Source organism: Aedes aegypti, chromosome 2, assembly GCF_002204515.2.
Source record: "Aedes aegypti strain LVP_AGWG chromosome 2, AaegL5.0 Primary Assembly, whole genome shotgun sequence".
NCBI lineage: Eukaryota > Metazoa > Arthropoda > Insecta > Diptera > Culicidae > Aedes > Aedes aegypti.
Window position 1 is genome coordinate 242,638,873 of NC_035108.1, and position 22,941 is coordinate 242,661,813.

The 22,941-nt window shown below is 35.3% G+C and overlaps 1 protein-coding gene across 5 annotated transcripts in view; it reads left to right on the plus strand.

The window, feature by feature from the left end:
- Positions 1 to 22,941, plus strand: part of LOC5575438 (semaphorin-1A) — a 612,610-nt gene that overhangs the window by 141,578 nt on the left and 448,091 nt on the right. The window lies entirely within an intron of this gene.

Consider the following 22,941-nt stretch of genomic DNA (forward strand, 5'->3'; position numbering starts at 1 on the left):
AATCCAGGAACGATTTTATGGTGGAATTCCTATTGAAATCCCTGTGGAATTCCTGGTTGAATTACTGTAAGAATTTCTGGTTTAAAAACTCGAGAAATTACACGAGGAATACCTAACTAAAATAACTAATAAAATCCTTAGTGTTAATATAATATAATAACGAAAAAATCTTTAGTATTATTCCAGTAGGAATTCCTGTTCTAATCCTTTTGGAATTTCTGTTGGAATTATTGATGAATTTGCGCAATATTTTACATATGGCATTCTTCAGATAATCTCTGGTGGAATTCCTTGAAGAAACACTGGAAGAATTCTTGGGGGAATTCCTGAAAAAAATCTCTGAATGAATTTCTGAAGCAATCTTCCTGGATTTCTGGAGTGTAATTCCGACCGTGCAAAAAATAATATAGTGTATTTCAATCACCTACATAGAAGAAATGTCGTGAAGCTTATGCTTGTAATGGGATTACACGTTGGTTTTGAGTACATACTTATCCGAAAAAAAAAGGTTCCTCCATAATGATTTTGAAACGCAAATTTTGTCCCGTTGAATTCCAACGTGATTAAAAAGGGATTCATCATCCCCTTTTTCTGTCGCTTTGTTGTCCTTATTATCCCAGAGTTGACGCAAACACACGTGGAGCCCATTCTCGTTAAAATCAAATTTAACTTTTCATTGTCCCATGGCTTTTATTCGCGTTGACGAGAACCGAAAATCCTTTGTTTCGATGGCTCCCGGGAAATGGTTGGTAATTTGGGCAAAAGCTGCTCGTTCCACATGCGAGAAATACGAGGATAAGAGTTCATTTGACGTTAATATTTCGAGATCCAGCGCAAAGCTTCCAATGATATATGGAAGACCTCTACTGTAGACAGTCGAAATAAACTTTGCCTCTTTTATAGCTCTGCCCGGCGGAAGTCTCTCTTTCTCTGTCTCTGTCTCTGCATTTTATCCCGAAGCGGCTGTATACACACTAAGCATAAATAAAATAGTAAAGGATAAACTATCATAAAATATTCATCTTCGTACTGCTACTCGCTTTACCATTCATCTCGTCGTCGTCCATGTGGGCCAACCGCCTCCACCCCATTCTGGCACCAATATACTTAAGCTGGAAAGCATTTACCTCAAATAAACTTCCGGACAGGAGTTGTAGACTTCATTGAAATGGCAGAAGTTATGATAATTTGCACGATGATGTTAAAAATATTCTTTCGAAATCAGTTCAAAATTGCATTTGTTTAGCCGAGCATCTTATGTGGAAATCTATATCTAACACTTGACACGTGACATTCGCTGAAAAAAAAATAGGAAATAGTAGTTTATGTAACAAGTTGCAGAATGACGATTTTTGCAGCACAAGTCGTACAGTGTCGGACGAGTGTTGTAATAATCGAGTTTTGCAACGAGTTGCGTATTTCGTTGTAAACCACTTGAGGGTATCAGGAATCATATCAGGATGCATTCGCGATTATTTTGAAAACTCAAGAAAATTGTTGAGTAATGATTCATTACGCAACTCTAAAATGTTTCGCAATGAAAAAGTGTTTGGTAACAGCCATTACGCAACTGATTTCAGTTGCGTAATGCATAAAACCACACTGCTATATTCAGTGCAGGAAAGTAGGCCATTTAATGACAGATTGGTGTTATGAAAAACGATGAAAAATTGCAAAAAATGCCGACCTTGACATTTCATTTGCCGATCTGCTATTTATTTCAATTTTTCATAAATTGCGACAATATTTTCCTTATTTTCTCAGTAAATATTATAAAGCATAATCTACAAGGAATTTAAAATGTTTTTAAATTAAAAAAATAGTCTTTTCTTTTTAGGATATTCAAAGCAAATGTAAAAATACTTGACTGACTCGGTGAGCCTCGTTGAATAAATGTACCACTCGTGCTGTAAAAATCGTCATTCTGCAACTTGTTGCGTAAACTACTATTATCAAGTGTTACTATTATATTTAACCAAAAGTATGGAGCAACATTTCGATTCAAATGCCGAATACTGTTGAATTGTTTGAAATTCGAAAGGAAAACTAATGTCTTGTTTTAACTTGAAATTTTCCAGAAAAAAATTGAGCCCAACTGAACAAATATCGGCCACTGTATGCTGTAACAGAATCTTTCAAACGGAAGTGTATGCATATGGCTTAACATCCCCATCCTATAATGGAAATAGCCCACATCTAGGAATTGCCCTTCCAGAGTACGTTTTATCGTTTCTCGTGGCGATGGTGCTGCTGCTGCTGCAGTGATCTATTTTTTGCTTGCACAGTTGCACTTCTTCTTGGGGGCACTATGGAGGCGCCGGGAAGAAAAATTGCCAACAGATCGTTATTTATCTCATCCCAGTCAGGCTCCTCAGGGCCGTGACTATGTGCTAGATATATTTATCGATGATTATTTGCCTCTAACGGTATCGATGCGATTTGTTTGCGTTTGAAATCGCTTTCGAGGTCAACCAATCTTGATTTGATCTTGTTCGGAATGGGTTTCGAGATGCATTTATCATTGATACTTTTGATGGTAAATAAACGACTGCGCTGCACTGGTACTGCTCTTAGTTTAAAGAAGGAATAGTATTGGGTGTATCCATGACATTTGCTCGAACAACGTTTAGTCGAAAGAACGTTTGGTTAAATGGACATTTGATTGTATCAGAAAGCACAATAATTTTAGTCGAATGAAATACTTTGAAATCATCCTTGAACAGTGTTGAATAGCGTGGTACAAAATTTTAAAAAATGTTTGGAAATTCAATCTCCCATATCTTACTTTTTATCCTTACCATAAAAATAGTGTTTTGTGAAATTTCCAACTTTCCTAGGTAGTGATTTAAAGGTGACCAAAAGATTATGTAGGTTTATATGGAAATTACTGTGGAGAAAGTTTGAAAAATATTCCAAACACCGTTAGTATTGGAATGTAACAACAAACTTCCCATAGAGAAAATTAATTCTTCGAACCGATTGTGCTACTTTTGCCTGAATGTCGGTACTTCCGAACGCCAGTTCCCCGTGTGACCCGTTTCCCCGAATGCAATTTCTTCGAATGACCCGTTTCCCCGAAAAGTGGAACAGTTCAAATAGGCGCAATAATTGTTTTCAGTGGCAGGATGGTAAATCAGAAAGAACGATAAGCAATCAAAAGAAGCAGGTATTTAGCCATTCCTGGCTATACACATGTTGCCAAAAATGCTGAGGACGTAAGAATCGCTAATCAAATAAAGAAGGGTGCATCACAGATGATTAGTACGTTCACCACCCTGAAATGTATAAAGATATGACAATTATGAGTTCCAATAACTTTTCGGGGAAGTGGGATATTCGGGGAAACGGGATATTCGGGGAAACGGGATATTCGGGGAAACGGGATATTAGGGAAACTGACATTCGGGGAACTGGCGTTCGGGGAAACGACATTCGGGAAAAAGTAGCACAACCCTTCGAATCATAATAAAGAAATTTGCTGAAGAAAGCAACTCAATCCGACGTATACTAGAAAAAATATTCATGGGTTTATTTGCTATTATTTAGCTTCATATGGGATTTTAACCCTGCAAACATCTACATCAATCCCAAACAAAATTAGCTCAAAAATTTTTATTTCTAGCAACTTTTTTCATGAGGATACTAGAAAAGAATTTTCACTAACATTTTTTGAGTTTTTTTTTAATTTTTCAAATTTCTCCATAAAAATTTCCATATAACATGGGACCTTCCTTAGCCGAGTAGTTAGAGTCCGCGGCAAAGGAATCACAGCAAAGCCATGCTGAAGGTGTCTGGGTTCGATTCCCAGTCGGTCCAGGATATTTTCGTAATGAAAATTTTCTCGACTTCCCTGGGTACAGAGTATCATTGTACATGCCACACGATATACGAATGCAAAGAAAGCTCTCAGTTAATAACTGTGGAAGTGCTCATAAGAACACTAAGCTGAGAAGCATGGTCTGTCCTTGTGAGGACGTAATGCCAATAAGAAGAAGAATTTCCATATAAACCTACATTGCCCTTGGGCCACCTTCAAATCACTACCAAAAATGCAGAAAATTACACAGAACTCTATTTTTATGGTAAAGATGGTAAGGAAGATGTGGGAGATTGGCTTTTCAAACATTTTCAAATTTTGAATCGCCCTAGTTTTGAAGTATTCCTTCAAAAGTGCCACCTAATACTCCAGCTCCAGCTTTCCTCAGAAACATTTGTCCTGCGATTCCGATAAGGAGATCTTTTGGAATTTCATCGAAGATGTATCTATGGAGCACTCTAGAAAACCTATCAAGTAGTTTTCCTGAGATTTTTTCATCACTTGATTCGGAGGTTTCTTCGCAATATATCCCGGAAAATATGCAAATCCTACCAAGGTTCAGTCATAAATTATTTCAGCATTTTTTGCAAACTTTCCTCGTAAATGTATCCAGATTTCATGTTTTTAATAGAAATTCATATGAAGGGATGTTCAGGAATCCGGACAACAGCTTATATAAAAAATATGTTAACCCTCTAATACCCAAAAATTTTTATTTTCGATCCAAATATAATTTTTCGTTATCTAAACTCGTTCAAAACACGTTTTGGACAATGATTTATTTTATTCGTGAATTAATGAATTTTGATTTTTATGGTTTTTATTTTTTAACATCCCTACCCTTTTTCATTATTTCTTGAAGCCTCTCTGGTTAATGATTGTTGACAATAATAAAAACTTAAGTTTTTACGGTACTTTTGAAAATACATATTTTTTTAATTTTTCTCTGGAGCATATTTTATTTATGATGTTTTGTTTTACACGTTAAATGAATCCCAGGCATTTGTAGGTTGTAAAAAATACAATTTTTCAAACATTTTTGAATAATTAAAAAAAAAATTCAAAAGTCATAAAAAATTTCCTTCTAGGCGTGTTATGCGCTAAGGTTTAAGCCAAAAATAAAATCATGATATCCGAGCTACGAAAACATATACAAAATTCCAAGTGTTGGCTATTAAAGGGTTAAGAATTTATCTATTCTTCTACATATCCAGCAGAAACTTCTTCTAGAATTTCTTAATTATATCATCTGTAGAGTATTCCCAAAGACTGCTGTAGAAATACCACTAAATTCTTCGCCATCAACTTCTCGGAATTCTCTAGAAATTCAGGTAGGGACAATATGGGATTATTAACGAAGATTCCCAGTTTTCTAGGCATATTTCAAGATTATTTAATCATTTCACCAAAAATGTATTCGGTCAATGTATTTCGTCAAGAGGTATCTAAAAATCCCTTCAAGTATTCATCCAGAAGGTTTCCTAGCAATTCTATAAATTCGTGTAACAGAGAGTACTTTGGAAATTTCTGAAAGGTTTCACATAGATTTCTATATGAATTCCTACAGTGATTCATGTAAGCATCTACGGAACAACTTTTACTGGGATTTCTTAAGAAGTTGCTTCATGGATTCCTTGCAAAATAATAAAAGTATACTTTTGTCAATTCGATTTGAGCTCGTTCTTGGATTTTCAATCATTCAATCAATCAAAGTACTCAAAAAATCATTGAACAAGTATTCCAAGAAAATTAAAAAAAAAATCTTAATTAATTCCCTGAATTTATTCAAATTTTATCTTCATTAAGTTCTCCAAATATTTATCCATGACTGTTTCTGGAATACCTTAAAACGAGGTAACTTGGAAAGATTTTTCAAAGAAAATTTGTATATTTATGCATGCTGTTTCAAAGAATTATAATTTATGTTTTTAAAATAAGTACTCTTAGCTATTGATTGCTATAGCTATTAAACAGATGTATGATTTTCCATAAAATCGGAAATCGATTTTCTGTTTTGGGGTAACTTTGATGATGGAGTATAAATCGAATAAAATTGAGTGAATTACGTAACATTTATAGGGCGTTGCATACCTCGGCGTTTAACGTTAGGGTGCCGGTACCAATGGTTGTAATGTACCAGTAGTTTGGACTATGAAATAAAACGTACATTTTTCGATAAAAACGACATGTACTATTTTTGGTGGATAGATCGCCTCTAGTTTAGTCGATTTGCCAAATTTCAGCTTTTTAATACATCAAAAAGTCTTATAAATAATTAAGTTCACGCAAAAAATTTGCTCCCTTGCACCAATAGTTGCCGTCGTGTTCCAGTAGTGGATCAACGGATGGAATCAGTTTTTAAAATGGAAGTATAAAAATGGAGAAAAGTCCCAGAGATGATCTTTAAGCTTCATTCGAAAGATATTGGTTCCGAGGGAAAAATGTTAAACCTATGAAAAAAAAACTACCATTTTGCTTAAAATTCCTTGTATCATTCCCGAAAGTCTACTACTGGAGCACTAGCGCAACTACTGGAACACGTGTACCAATAGTAGCTCAAGCGATTTTATGTTAAAAAATAGTTTTATCATTCTTTTTAGATTTTTCTTATATAGTAGAGGTTGAAATCTTTATGTTGACGCCAAAAGGTCTCCGTTAAGGATTTTCCTTATTTTGTTATGATTTTTTATAGCTTAGGTAGTCCACTAATGGCACCGGCACTCTATATGGAAATTTCTGACTTAGATTACAAAAATGGTCAAAAAAAGAACCGAAATGTAGAGAAAAACTTCCTCTACAAGATAAAAATGCCCATACAGTCATGTAGGATTCAAAAAACGTAGAAAATAATTTAATTGTGTAGCACTGTTTTCCGTTATTTTGGACACACCAATTCATTTTAGACCCTCGAAGTATATATTTTGGACACTTGGCATTCTTTATCGTTTGGCGACAAAGTCCACGTTGTATAATATACTTGCCCACAGTCTTATCAATCGATTGACAATGGAAAACCGAAGAAACTCTACGCTTTTAGTCAATGTTTGTGTGTAACGTATTGTAACGATTGCATGGATGAACCTATCAAATTAAATTAAATTCAGATAAAATAAACACAACACAGTCCTATATTTCCAAATGGCATGCGAATTGAGTTTGTTTTTCGATTTAAACTGGGAAATTTGCAGGAAAATGGTCCAAAGGGTCCAAAATATATTGATAACCCTAGTATGAGTTTTTTACCTACCAAATTTCACTAGAATCAATTAAACGACAACTGAGAAATCGCGGTGGGCAATAAGTTGGTGGTAGCGTCTAATATGAAGCCTGACTGTAGTTTGTGATAGTTTAAGGCAGCTTTGTAACATATGCTGTTCGAATTTTTAACATTTTGACCGAATGAAACCCGTTCCCTGAAAAATAAAAGTAGCATACGCACGCAGGGTGACCAGTGCACCGGGAAATCGGGAAAACCGGGAAAAAGCCGGGAATTTCAAATCAAAAATTCAATATTTCATGTTACAGAAAATAATATTTGGATGCTATCAATTACATTTTTCTTAAAAGCTTGCTATCCGCGAAAACAACTTTCTATAAATCTTAGTTAAAAAAATCCCATAACTTGATACTTGTATATTCTATCGCTAAAGGTATATTTTCGGCATGCTTTAGTTAATATCATTCCAATATTTTTTTCGGGATCAAGTTATTAGAAAGTTTACCTATCTTTTCAAAAACATTTCTGATACAGGCTTGCTTTTTTCTGATCGGGAAATTTCTGACAATTGATAAACTCGTTTTGAAGTATATTAAAACAGTTGTCAGTTAAAAGTTAAAACTATGATTCATTTTAAGATTTACTCGATCCTATCATACAAACATTGGTTAATTTGTCACTAAACATTTTCATAACAAATGCCACGATAATTTAAATCGACCGACGATAAACTATCGTTTCATAGAACAGACTGAAATTTTGCAGAAATGGTATGGCCCAAACTTTAATGCGCGACAATAAAATCTGATTTCCATCTAACCCTATTAGGAATGCTTTGGTTAATGACCAACAAACTTGTGTTTAAAGTCGTTTTGAATGCTAAAAATTTAAATTTACGGTTTTTAGCTTTTAATTAAACCGGGAATATTTTTGAAATATCGGGAAGAAACCGGGAATTTTAAATAGATTTTTCACTGGCCGCCCTGCATACGTCAAACTTAATTTACAAAATTTTCGTCCTGAATTCCCACGGGTTCATCAATCCAACACTAAACGTAACTCTATACCTCCTTCGCATTATATTGAATCAATCACATCTCTCGAAGTCACCCAACCCGAACGAAGAATGAGCACGAGTGAAAAATGTCCGCTCCCATTGGGGTGACTTTTCATTGTATCTTTCGATTCAATTCACGCTTAAATAGCACTCTCGTCTATCGTTGGCAACGTCGTTGAAAGGCAACCAACGTTGAATCGAATCAACCAAGTCATTGATACCTTAGCCACCATCATTGACCGTACTGAGGAAAAGTAACGTCCATCAAAACGTGTTTCCCCTCCCCCTGTAACATCTACCAGTCGAATGGGAAAGAAGTCTTGGAAAAATCGAGCGCAAAATAGAGACCTTGCATCGTATCAAGTTGCAACAGCAGCATCAGGCCTTGAAGTTTACTGGAGTCTTTGAGTCTCTGAGTTTCCGACATCCACCAGTACTGATCGAACGCTACAATCGCACTTTGTGTGCTTTTTCTTGAATTTCCTGTACCACCACGTCGTATCGTATCACTTTTGCCGAACATCATCCGAATGGGAGCTGGGAAAGGAACATGGTTAGGGTGGGGCTTATTGAAAAGAAATACATCAAATTTGTGTAGTAGAAAATCATCAACTGTCCCAAAATAATGTTGTTTGATCGAACTACGACTACGACTTTCTCCAACAAACATGAACTTGAACACTGTTGTCGAGAAGATTTAATTCAACCAGAGGTAACGGCTCCCAACAAATGTCCTGTGAAATATTAGAATTGATATATTTCATCCTTGAAATTTGAATAGTCTAATTAATTAATTACTGTGGTCTAGAGTGCCCATTTCCTGGCTACTTTGTGACTTGTACCGGAAAATTCCGGGATTTCTCAGGTTTTCTCCAAAACTAGTTTTGATTGAAATGGAAGTAAAATTTCAATTGTACAATGATTTCTAAATTGAGTTTTAATGGAAATCGTTTGAAAATATGTTTTGCATTAATATTATGCATTTTGTACAGTTTAGAGTGTTCTAAAATAATCAGAAGCACGCCAACGCTATGAAGTTCTCTAAATTCGAGAAAAACGCTCTTGCGCTTTTACCGCATTGCGATTTTTGCGCAATCTCTAAACATTTACCAAAAATCCTTATTGCTCAGGATGTTCTTTTGAGACCGATGATCATTTTACACTTTGCCCCACCCTAATCTCTGGTCCACATTCAACCAACTTCAACTTGTGCATCTCCTGTGGGGCGCAAAATGCATTAAATTTCACACTGACACGGCGCTGAAATGGTTCCGCTTTTTGATCCTGTTTTCCTCATTTTCTTCTCAGCTAGCTACCGACTCAGTTCCTGTGTGTGTCTTCTCTGCTCTACCACAAAAATGGTTGAAGAAAAATAAAACGATGAATCTTAACAACTACACCGAACGTAACCATGGTGGTTCTCAATTGTGGAAAGGTCATGTTACTTACTTTTATTTTACGTATACCTCCATTATTTGGTACAGACAATGAATTTCCAGCCTTAAAATTTATTTTCTCATCCAATAACCGAACCCTTACATACTCAGAGCTAATATTTTAATCATTTCGATACATAGGGTAAATGTTTCAATAGTGGAGGTACTAAGCACGGTTCAACTTAATTTAATCCCTCAAAGTTCAAGAAGCGCAATGATTGTACAGTACATATAATTGTTGTAACAGGAAGTAATGACCATTACCCTAATGAGAAAATTGATTTCATCGCAGTAACCATCGGCATGTCAGTGAAAAATAATACCTCCACTATTGATTCACTGTCCCTTTAGTTGCGGAATATTTTTTTTGCAATTTCTCATCGTAATAGGCTGTTTTTCATCATGCCAATCTGTCATAAAACGGCCTACTTTCCTGCACTGAAGTATGCAGTGCGGGAATAGTCATTACACAACTGACACCAGTGCTGTAATGATTCATTACGCAACTCAAAACAGTTGCGTAATGAATCATAACACAATTTTTTTTTTCAGAAATTGTAAAATATTGGTGAATGCGTTCCGATATCATTTTTGATACCCTCAAGTGGTCTTCTACGAAATTGCAAAAAATGTTTTACGTAACTCGTTGTAGAACTCGATTTTTACAGCACTTGTCGTAATTATCCTACTCGAAAAGCCTCTCACTTATCTAGATCAATTCTGAATGAGTCAAAAATTAGTACAAATTATTCCCAAATACTTTTTCGAAGAAACCAAACTACTTGGATGCATATCCACAATACTTGAGGTTTTGGCCGTCGAAAACAGCGATCTGCCCCAGTGTGCGTCGTTGGGGTGAGAATGGGTCAAAAAGGGATACGTACGATTTATTTATTGAATAACTATCGCATTTTAACTCCAATAAACTTCAAATGTACTTTGATGACACATTAACAACTGTTCAAACAATTAAAGAAAAATATTTAATCACAGCGGCACCACAAGTGAATGTAAAATGACCCAATCTCACCCCATAGAGGGGGTGACATTGGGACACTGTAATTGAAATAACTTTTTTTTGAGAATATGATTGCGAAACCATTCATAGCTTAAAAATATTGATGAAATACGATGCAAACAAGATGAAAAGATATTTAAGATGTTTCACAAGTATGATAAACTCACTTAAAAGAACGATTTAACCAAAAAATTGAAGAGCTATGAGAAAAAATATGTAAACCCAACATTTATCGTCAAGTTTACATACATTTTCTTGTTTTTTTCCCTCAAATTGTCTTCAATGTCTCATATCCATTGCCATAAAACCTATTCAGTTTCCCCAAAGCTTGCAAAGGTGTACTCAAACAGTGATTATTTTAAACCTTCGCAAATAGTTAAATTTCGGTGCGACATTCTACGATCAATACATTTCAGGCATATGTTGACGTCATAATCCCTGTATTTCAGCGATCCAACTCATTTGTTCTTCCGTGGGATGTTTCTATATTATGAAAACACAGATTAATTATTAAATTAAAAAAAATCGATTTGATAAAATTTTACGATGTTGCTGCGCACGAAACACAGTTGCTGGTCTGAGAAGTTGTCAAAATCCGTTGCATTGTTATTCAATGCACAGAATATTCAAGTAGACTTGTTTGATGTTTCAGAGATGCTGTATTTAGAAAGAATAATCACATCTTAATGAAAAAAGAGAACACCCGGCACCGTAAAATGTCAAAAAAGTGGACTTGCAATTTCATTTCCTATCGTTCTTGCCTAACCCAATCTCACCCCCATTTTTGATGTTTTAGACACCGTACCCTAAACAATGAAATTTTGTAGTGAATGAAAAGAGTAATGAAAAGACTTTCAACCTTCTACTTATATAACGATAGAGGGTAAAGTACATGCGTGATACTTTCCACAGGAGAAATTTAATGTTATAAATTTTATCTAATTTCAACATACAAGTTTATTGATATAGTAAACAAAAACTACTATTTCTAAAAATGTATATTGTGATGATTTACGTGTAATAATATGTTCCCTAATATATGAATTATTAATTTTATAAGCTTATTAGCTGAAATATTTCATAAATCATATTTTTCCGTTTTGACCCAATCTCTCCCCCTAGACCCATTGTCACCCCCATCGACGGTATCCGTAGTTTTCTAATGGGATCCTCCACTATAGGAACACTTTACCGCAACAAGTGAGAAAAGTTTAAACAGTTTTGGTGATATTTCATCAATATGCCAATACGTTGTCGCATCTGTGGCTAATTCAATTAAATCAGTGTAAATGTCATTAGGTACACCCACAACTAATGGATCACATACCCTATATAGGCGATGATGCCAAAAAATGTACACCAGATTTTTTTTATCTAGATAAAGCTCGGAATGTACCAGTACTCGGAAAGCCAAATCTTCCATTTTCAACGACTTTTATCAGGTACACTGCCGTGAATCGCAAGTCAGTCCCATTTACATTTTTGTCAAAATTGAGTTGAGTTCAGCTTCCAACATAACTTCCAATAAGCTTTCAAATGCACTTATGAGACAACATGATTTGTTCAGAAAAAATAGGAAAAAAAACACCAAGTCAAATTGTCCCATAGTGAAAAGTAACCGTATATCAGTCCCACTACATATTTGCGCACCGTGTGACACATAAGCGAATCATGTTTTGGTCATCTTTATATTTTTCACGGAAAGATATCAGAGTGAAGGGTTAGCTGAATATCAGAGTTAGGGGCCCAGATAGCCGTAGCGGTTAACGCGCAGCTATTCAGCATGACCAAGCTGAGGGTCGTAGGTTCGAATCCCACCGGTCGAGGATCTTTTCGGGTTGGAAATTTTCTCGATTCCCAGGGCATAGAGTATCTTCGTACCTGCCACACGATATACACATGCAAAAATGGTCATTGGCATAGTAAGCTCTCAGTGAATAACTGTGGAAGTGCTCATAAGAACACTAAGCTGAGAAGCAGGCTCTGTCCCAGTGGGGACGCCAGAAAGAAGAAGAAAGAAGATATCAGAGTGAAAAGCAATCTGCTGAAACTTTTTGATTATGTTTAAAGAAAACGAGTTTTAAAACTTCACATCCCATTTTCTCAATGCCTACTTTTTACAGATGGGACTGACTTGCGATTCACGGCAGTACATGTGTATTCAATTTTTATTCTCTTTTATTGATGTGCGGTACAAATTATGTAACGTTAACTATGTACATTCTCGACTCCCTCGGTTTCCATAAACAATATTTTAAAAGACATCTCCAAACAGCTATGGACCAAATATGTTGTTCTCCTTGCCGGTGTTATGACTTAAGAGGAAAATAACCATCATCGTTTTACAATTTTTCAAAACCAGTTTTTTTGCTCAAAACCGAAGCAATATTTATCAAAATCTATCATTGAATTGCACAGATTTTCATGAGTATATCTTCAAATTTGAACGAAAAAACTGGTTTTTCATTTTTGATGATTGCTGATGATTGAATGATGGATTCTTGAGCCTTAACTGGGACAAATCCTGCTTCTCAGCTGTTCTAGGATAATAGATGAGAGCGTATGTCAACCGACCATTTTTGCATTCGTTCATAGTTTGATAAATATGTAAGTACTCTAGCTCTAAAATGTCGTCAAATTTGCCAACCAGAAATAATGTTGACATTAAAAAAAATTAATGTATGTATCAGCCTCATACATATTTGATGCTAAATATAACCGAGGTCAATATAAATAAAAAAAAATCGCTTAACAAATAAGTTAGGTAGCATTTGAGTAAATGGAGTTATGATGGTTTCCTTATTCCCTTATTAAATATATATTAAAAAACTTATCTTGCGAGGGAAGCGACGTCTTTGGATTCCGAAGTATTGAACCTCAATAGTTCTACTTTTCTTTTGAATTTGCTTGACTTTTCTACGACTGTCATAACTTTGAATGTCTGTACCCCGAATTCAATGCCAGGGTAATAAACAAGAAAGAACAATAAGCAATCAAAAAAGAAGATATTTGGTAATTTTCGACTAAACACATTTTGCTAAAAAAACCGAGATCGGTGGAACTCGAAAAAACCGCCATCCAAATAAAGAAGGGTGAATATCAGATGACCCGGAATAGGTCATTCTAGAAAAAGGGATATACGGGGGATTTGCAATCGGTTGATTGACGTTTGCGGAAACGATATTCGACGGATTGACACTCGGTGAAAAATATTAAAAATTCTAATCATTGCTTTTTTATTAACATTTGTACACTTGGAGAACCGATAGTCGAATATTAAACGTAAAATTAAGGTGAAAGAACAGCATATTTTTAAAAGAAGGGTGAACCATCTATGAAATTTAAATATATGAAGATGGTGCATATTGACATGATCAAGTATGAAGATATCTTAGACTCCTCCCCGGTGCTTATGTACTTTGAAATAAGAACCTTATCATTGGTGGTCATTTTAAATATTATTATGTCAATTGACCTGAATGACCGTAAAATGGTTAAAAGGAAGTTGTTCGATTATAATATTTGATTTGGAAATTGTCTTCGCGTTTCTACCACACATTCTTATCAGTCACCTTTACGATCACCGCTCATGTTTGTCTGCCTAACACAATGCTGCTTCAAGTCAACACTGTGGGGCTGAGCAAGAACGATTTATCGCTTCTTGCGGGCAGAGCACAAAAGGCTATACATCAGACAGCAAGAGATACGATTCGATCTATCGTGCGGGACGGCAAAATTTGTCTTTTATGTGTTATTTATTTGAAACTTAGATTAAGCAAACATTAAATAGTTTAAGAATAAAAGTTATATACAGTGCATGCAACAAATAAGTGTCTATCAATAAACTTAAAGGTCTAAAATCTATGTGCTAAGTGTTTAAAATGATTGATTGAGTGCTGAAAGAACCGTAAATTTTTTGTGTACAAAAATTGCTCCGCTGACTTCCCTGGCTATTCGAACAGAAGTTAATGAAAAAAGTCGAGAAATGGAGATATGATTTTCCGGTAAACGGTCCTTCCGGGTAATGGTTCATTCCGGTAAATGGTTTTCCGGTAAATGGTCTTCCGGTAAATTGCATTCCGGGTAATGATTTTCCGGGTAATGTCGGAGAACAGTTCATATTTTGAGGCTTGCGTTGCGACTAAATGAAGTTATTCAGAAAGATCAAGCTGAGGTTGGTAGAATTGAATACCGCCGGTTCAAAATTATTTCTGGTTGACAACTTTGACAACGTTTCAGAGCTAGAGTACTTACATACTTGTCAAAAAAATGGTCTGAATTCATAAATCTTTGGTGAAAACTTTCATAGATGTTCGTAATGGTTCAGTGACATAGGTTGATATCCTCTGCCACCGGGTGAAATACCTACACACTACAGCTCAAAGTATACGGTTGCACACTGAAAGGCATTCCTTATTCAACTGAACGTCGGAGTTATGACTTTGATAAGAGCATATCACCAGCTAGTTGGAAGAAGAAAAGAGCGACCGAGAACCGAGTCTCTGAAAGCAGTAGTTAGGTGGAGGCATTTGCACAATGGGTTTCATCCCCCAAATGCACCCTCGACACTTCTCCTGTCTGGTTCCTCGCAAAACTGGCCAAGAAGGCGCACGGGATTGCAACTCTCGTGGAACGGATAAAGACACGCTACAAAAGACCTGCCAAACAGCCATTCTGCCAACGCAACGCCCGAAGGCACTGATGCAGGAAGAAAAGACAGCTTAATCTCTGCTAGTCGATATTCTTTTGTCACTTCGTTGAAATGCTGAGATGAATGCTGTTCTACCCTGCCCTGCTCTGCCTAGATGGATGGAACGGAACGGGTTGTACATGGGACGTGTATGGGTATTTGTACGTGCGAATGTGTACATGTTGAAATTCGATGATCATTTCAAAGTAAAAAAAAACGATGAATGATTTTGAAATGCAAAAATCTGTGCACCATGAATGTAGAAGAAGGCTTCAGGAAATTAAATGAAAAACTTTGATTCAATTTTCGCTTTGATTACATTTGACTCTCTCTAACCATGGCCACATTTATGTCATCGCATCGATATATACCAGGAGTGCTTGTTGTGCAAATGAGCGTAACTTTAATCATGGAGTATGACACCGTAGCTAACATAGCGAAACTAAATTAACACTTTCACGTGTTTCCAGTAAATTTTGGATCTATTCAACATGCAAATCGATGTACAGTCAATTCATTGTTTCTCGATTTCCCGTATCTCGAGTTCGAGTTAGAGAATCGTAATAAAAGTTAGTTTTCATGCCTATCTCAATGGTCCCTTGGATCGCAGTTGCACTGGTTTTGTGTTCTGTAACTCGATACCTGCCTAACTCAATGGTCTCTTCAAAATCGAGTTATGGAGAGTTGACTGTATATGTAATGCATTTTTAACAGCCAACATTTTGAAAACCTGACGTGCTCAAATATTTTTGAAAACGGCGACGGATTCAGCAACCCTAACTAAGGGACCTAGGTATGCACCTGAGGAGAAAATTATTTGCCTATCTCGACGCGTGGAAAAATTTCTTACAAGAAATGGGCAAGATTTATTTTCAATGGTTCGCCACTGTAGGTGTCGGTATAAGAGTGTTCTGTGATCCGATCGAACCGCCAATCCAGTTTTTTTCTCTTCTCATATCATAAAAATATGATAACCCATGCTTTCGTCCTGACAGTTGTAGGAATGTTGCGTTTATCTATTTGTTCAACAAACATTGAAAGGTTCGTCGGTTCAAGTGTCGACATTTTTTTATTCTTATTGTTGAGAATTTTCCATATCATTTGAAATTATTTTATTGATAGCCATGTTTATATTTTACAAATAAATGTTTATCATGGTCAAATCGCTTATCAATTTGAATCCTGTAACCCAACGATTCTCCCCATTAACAAACATTCATCACAGTAATTTTTGTGGAGATGCAGAGTTAAACACTGTCTCCAAATAGCAAAGGTTACAAACCAACATTTCTTCCACCAATTCCACCTGACTGCAAGGACGAAGAAGATTTTGGCCAATCCCAGCTGAACTTTTAGTAGATTCTTTGTGCATCTTCACTGACTTTGGTCAATCACGGAATATCAACCATTAATGTGCGAAGCCAGTCTAAGCAAAGCCTACGGGATGACAAGGTTTCGTATTGAATAATTGGGCCTTCAAGTTAATCTCTTAGATTCTTGTGTTTGGTTAAGCTTGATTGTTTTTGGTCGACATTGGGTGGTATCAGGCTTGGGAACTGTGACCACTATTTATCACAGTTCATCGATTCTGTCAGTCAACCAAAACACAAAGCAGCAACAGCATCAATACCGTCAGGCGTTGCGCTGCCAACGGTTACCACACTGCTTGAATGTTTTTGTCTCTCCACTATGATCGTTTTCGGGCAGCCATCTCGAGGTAAATGATCGAAAAAAAAGTTAAATAATTCAATCGCTAATATTTTGCTTGTGTTTTCAACAAATTTAAATCTAATAGCGCTAATAGCATGAGCACAATCATTTCATTGCGATACAAAAGTTCAATTTCATGCCGCCCTTATCGAGCAAAAATGCAAACACCGGAAAATCGAGTCATTTCGCATATGGGTTTGAAAAAACGTTGGGAAGAAGAAGATTACAGTTTTGAAGAGCCGTGACATTTTGTTTTGTTTTGAACGCTCATGGTTTGCTTTGAATTTTTAAGGTCGTGTAGAAAAATGTGAATGTCGAGGTGGTAAATGTTTGCTACAGTACATTTCCCATCCCTGGGTGGTATAAATAAAAAGTGTTGATCTTTACTTCATGTACTGTTTGGCTTCTAATTGCCGGACATTATAATTACTTAAATTATATGTTATAGATGTAAATTTATCGCAGTAGGCGAATACATATCAAAAACAAAAATGAAAAACAAAATGCGTTTCGATACTCTATACATTTCAGCCCAATGTTGAACAATGCATTTTACAGTCGCCATTTAGAAAAGATTTGATAAATTTCAATCGAAAATAGTGTTAATGCCAGTATACGTTTTAAATGAAGAGTCAACACAATAGTTTTCTTAATGTTAAGTGAAAATAACTGAAAAGTGTTCTAATTAATGATTGTTTGTGATAAACTCTTTGTGTCCGGATTGAGACACATATTGTTTGACCGCTTCGAAAGCCGGACACACGTAATTAATAAATAAAAACGAAGCTTAATCCAGATAATTGGGAGCTGTAGTGCCGAAATAATCAGCAAACAGCTATTCTGGAACATTAAAGGGAAGAAAATGTGATATAACTTTGTTTCTAGGGAGTTCAATCAAGGGTGATACCATAAATGAAGCTATAGTGAATTGTCATTTGGATCCAGGTGCTTGCATAAGGTGAGTGAAGCAATTTTTCCAAAACTTTCTTTAGCTCTCTGGCAGCTTGAGAGATTTTCACGACAAGAGACTTTAGTGAAATCGTATAGTAAACTATTCAAAATCGTGATATTTGAGGTTGATGAGTTGAATTTTGTACAAAATATGCAAATAAGAAACAACATAATTATCGTTATGCCAAAAATCGTAAGGTATCGTAAAGTCAAAAATAATCATATTGCGCAATACCATATTGATTGATTAATTGCAATTGATTTAGTCCTTAAACAATTGCCTGAAAGGCTATTTGTTGTGATCAACTCTAAATTTATTTTGTATTGTGTGCTTTCGTAAGGTTCTATTCAATTTCTTTCTAGGGAATGTTTATAAACTATTTAAAAAATAACAAAAATATTATTATATTAATGGTTGAATATTTTTTTAACATCTTTTAGAATACTCTGAAGTAATGTCCACAGACGTAATGTCTCGAATACCTAATTAATACCTTTAGGAATTCAAACAAACCACTTTAAAAAAATGGGCGAATTCCTGGAACAATCTCTGAAGATAATTTTGAATGATTAAAGCAATAATACGTGAGAAAACACCTGGTGAAATTTCTTGGAGAGTTCCCCCTTAAGGTGAAACATCTCGGAATCCAAAGATGGTCGGTTTCAAAGGCACAAAACTGGAAAATAGTTGGCAAATGTTCCTGATCTTCTTATTTTTAGCTTTCTGCTAGTGCACAAAGCCAAAATAAAAAATGCACTAATGTGGGATGTTTTCTTCGCTAGATTTGTGCCTTTGATGTTTTAGTGCAATCTTACAAGTTGATTCCAAACTGTTTCACCTTAAACACATGTTTGAAGATGCCTTTATTGATATTTTTCTAAAAATATTCCAATAATACTTCAAAAGAATTCTCTTTGCTTTGAAAAATGAATTTTAGCCCTAGACTCATGGAAGGTCTTCTTTTCTAAGTGAATCATTGAAGGAGGACTTCTTTGATAATGTTTGTCAGAGTTTTCTGAGGGCGATTTTTTACGTATTTAGCGATTCTTTGATGTATTTTTTTAAATGGCACAGGCCCTTATCTATTGATAACAGTAACATGAGTATTGTTATAATTTGTACCGATGTCCTAGGTCCTCCAAGAATTTCATCGAGTAGAGCCTTAGGATCTACAAACGTGATCTATTGATCTATCTACAAGCGTCATCTATTGATAGTTATTTTTCGAATGTGACGTAGCTTCTTAAACATTCATTTAAGTCATCAGAATATTTTATTGGTTTGTTCGGATGTTTCAGGTCCTCCAAGAACTCCATTGAATATAGGCCTTGGGATCTTTGATCGTATGAAGTGATTAGAGGTTAGTTTTCAAATATTCCAAGGGCCCCTAACCATTCATGGGAGTAAACGGTGTATTGTATTAATTTGTGCGGAAGTTCTTGGATCTACAAGCGTAACCAATCGTCAATAGATAGTTTTTTAATATTGCAAAGGCCTCTAACTAACCATATTAGTAAACGAAGTATTGTACTGTGTTGTGTTGATGTTTTTGGACTTCCAAAGACTCCACGGAATATAGGCCTGAGTATTTACAAACGTACCGTAATTTCGGGTGAAATTGATCATTTTTCACTGTTTTCTTGGTACGCTTTCTAAAATGTTATCAATACCATACAACTTAATGCAGGAAAACAAGTACGACGGTGAACCTTATTGGCTTATGTACCGAAATTTTCTATCAAATGCGATGTTAGTGCCAAAAACCAGCTCTAAAATTTTAAAACGGGGAATCCCATTTCGGGGTGAAATTGATCACTTGTCAATGTGATTATTGTTAGTTTTGAAATCAACCCTACATACCTAATTTGGGCCTCCTGAATTCAAAAATGCTTGCCAAATTCTTAACGAGACAATATTTATGGAAATAATCAATAATCAAATTATCAAGAATACCACGAAAAACGCCTGAATATAGGCAATTTCCGAAGGATTGCCATACTTTGTAGCAGAAAATCAAAACGAGCAAATTGGTAAGAGTTTTGATAGTAAATTCTGTTTTGGAGATATATTTTTAGCATCCTCACAAACTTTCAGGTTTACATCATGTCTAAATTCCTTTTAGAACTAAAAGTTTATGGATGTTTATCAATTTCACACCAAACTTGATTCTAGAATTTTACATTATTTTCATAGAAAGAAACATTCTGTAGCACAAAAAACTTCACTATACACAATTAGACATTATTTTAGACAACAACGTTAATTTACTATAGGTTACAATAAATTTGGTGCATTATTAATCACAAATAAAATCGCGTAACATGTTGATCAATTTCACCCTATTGATCAATTACACCCGAATTTACGGTACCGAAATTTTCTAACAAATGTCATTTTAGTGTTAACAAATATCTCTGAAATAAAAAATCAGGAGATCTCATTTCAGGAAAATTGATCACTTGTCAATGTCATTATTGTTAGTTTTCAAAGCAACTCTACATTATAAATTTGAGCTCCCTGAATCCGAATATGCTTGTCAAAATCTTAACAATGCAATATTTATATAAATAACGAATAGTTAAATTTCAAAAAATACGCTGAAAACGCCTAAATGTATTCAATTTCCTAAGGAAATCAATGATATCCAACAGAAATTCAATTATTTCAACCATTTGAGCTGATTGGTACGAGTTTTGGTGATAAAATTTGGTTTGCGTATATATCTCAAGCATCCTCACAAGCTTTCAGGTTTATACTATGTTAAATTCCTTGCTTAGAAATAGAAGTTTATAGGTGTTTGTCAATACTGTACAGTGCATGATTTTGAAATTTTACATTATTTTCATAGTAATAAACATTCTTCAACGCAAAAAACTTTACAACACACAATTCGACAATAGTTACGACAAACAACGTTAATTTACTGCAGCTTACATTGATATTTGTGCTCAGTTACGCATATATAAAATCGTGTGATACGATGATCAATTTCACCCTTCTGATCAAACAAACAAACACCCGAATTTACGGTAAGTAGTTATATATTGATGATACTTAGTTATAATTAATTATAATTATAGCACAATATCTTAACTCTTCATATAAGCAAATGTACGGAAGTTCTTAGTAAATTTACTTCGTAAAAGAGTGACGATAATTGAATTTGCGTAGAAAATATTTCGTTGATTGAGGTTTTAGTAAATTGAGTTTCAAAATGGCATCGGACATCGATTTTCGTCATCCCCTTTTCGTACCCGGAGGTCATTCCATTACATAATTTCCCACATAATTGTCTAAACGCAATTCACGTGATTTTAGTGTTTTTTTTATATATTTTTTTTTTCAAGGAAAAAATAGCAAAAATTCTCAGAGAAAATCATAAAAGTTTTTCTGGAAGAATTCTGAGAATGATTCGTGTAAAATAAGCTGAACAAATTTGCTGAAGACTCTCAAAATGAATTCGGAATGTTTGCTAAATGTAAATTAGGATATATTCAAATTGTATTTTTGGAGGTATTTATAGTAAAATTCTTGAAGATAGCATTTGAAAAAATAATTTAAAAAATACCTCGAGAGACTTTTCGATGAATCTATCGTTTGTCCTTACTGAAGTAATTATTTTTTAACAACTACTAGTGGAAAAATCACACGCTTCGTAGTGATGTCGTAGTTCGCTTAAAGTGATTTGGAAAAATTATACAATTGTTTGAATTGCAGACTTTTCTTAAATGCACGGTGAATGGTAGCTTGACGGTAGGGATGGGCAAAACGGCTCATTTTACTGAACGGATCCGATCCGAATCTCTCATTTTAGTGAACCGGATCTCTTGAACGATTCAGTGGCTCAGCGGCTTGCGAAGGAAGTGCGAACCACTCCCTGTTGCGCGTCATGCTTGGTAACTTTCATATCCTTCGCTCTCTCAAAACCACGAACCTGAACCAAAATGAAGAAGCAAAATATGCTTTGCCATTCCAGTGGGCATTTTTTCTCCTTATTTTTCATCTGCTTGTATGCAAGTGGGCGGGGCAAACTGGCTGTGTATGCTGAGAGCGCTGAGCTGCAGCAAACCATGCATGTGTGCCGTGGCGCGCAAATCAAGGCACGTGTCAAGCGATATAATAAAGCCAAGAAACGAACGAAGGAGAATAGGGAAAAATAATCAATAATTCGTTCTTTTGCGGGCCACTTTTTGTTTGATCCGTGCTGATCAAATGAACCGACTCTCGCCAAAAAAGAGCCACGGATCACTCGTTCTTTTAAGTGAGCCGGATCTTTTGAACGGCTCTGTTTCTTTTTGCCCATCTCTACTTGACGGTATTGTTATTCTCTTTATTATATTTGTTAGATTGTATTTTGGAAGGAGGTTCTCTTTTCCTCGCAGGTTTCGCGTAAGTATCTTTGCTTACGGGTTCACCACATCCCCTTCAGGTCCTTCATAAGATGGTTTTATGAATTCAAATTAATAATGAAAATTGATTCTGCTATGCAGTGGAACCGCATGCAGAGCGAGATTTAAGCTAGGATGGTGGCTATCTACATACCGTCAAGCTACCATTCACTGTGCATTTAAGAAAAATCTGCACATCAAAAAAATCAAATAATTTAAAGCAAACTATAATACCACTACGAGGCGTACAATTATACCATAATTCAGGGAAAATTTTAAAATTAGCGATGTATAACAAAAATACTCAGAAATTATGTTTACAAACGTAATGTTAAGGTCGCCTCGTACCGTGCTATGTCACCATTTACCGTGCGTATACCCAAGTAACCATGGAGCATTATATCATTGCTTATATAAAACAGCCGCATTGCCGTAAGCCTACCATTAAAGTAGTCTAAAAGTGGAAAAAGGCCCTGATGTAGTCGAACTAACACAATAATGTTTATAAAGCAACCAAGCAATTCATAATGTAATATTAGAGCATTTATACATTTGTAATGTAGTGTTAATGCTCTTTTGCTTGACATCTCTTGTAATTTGTCGAATAAAAGCAATGTCCCATCAGTATTGTTGATATGCAATAGAATACGTGCAAT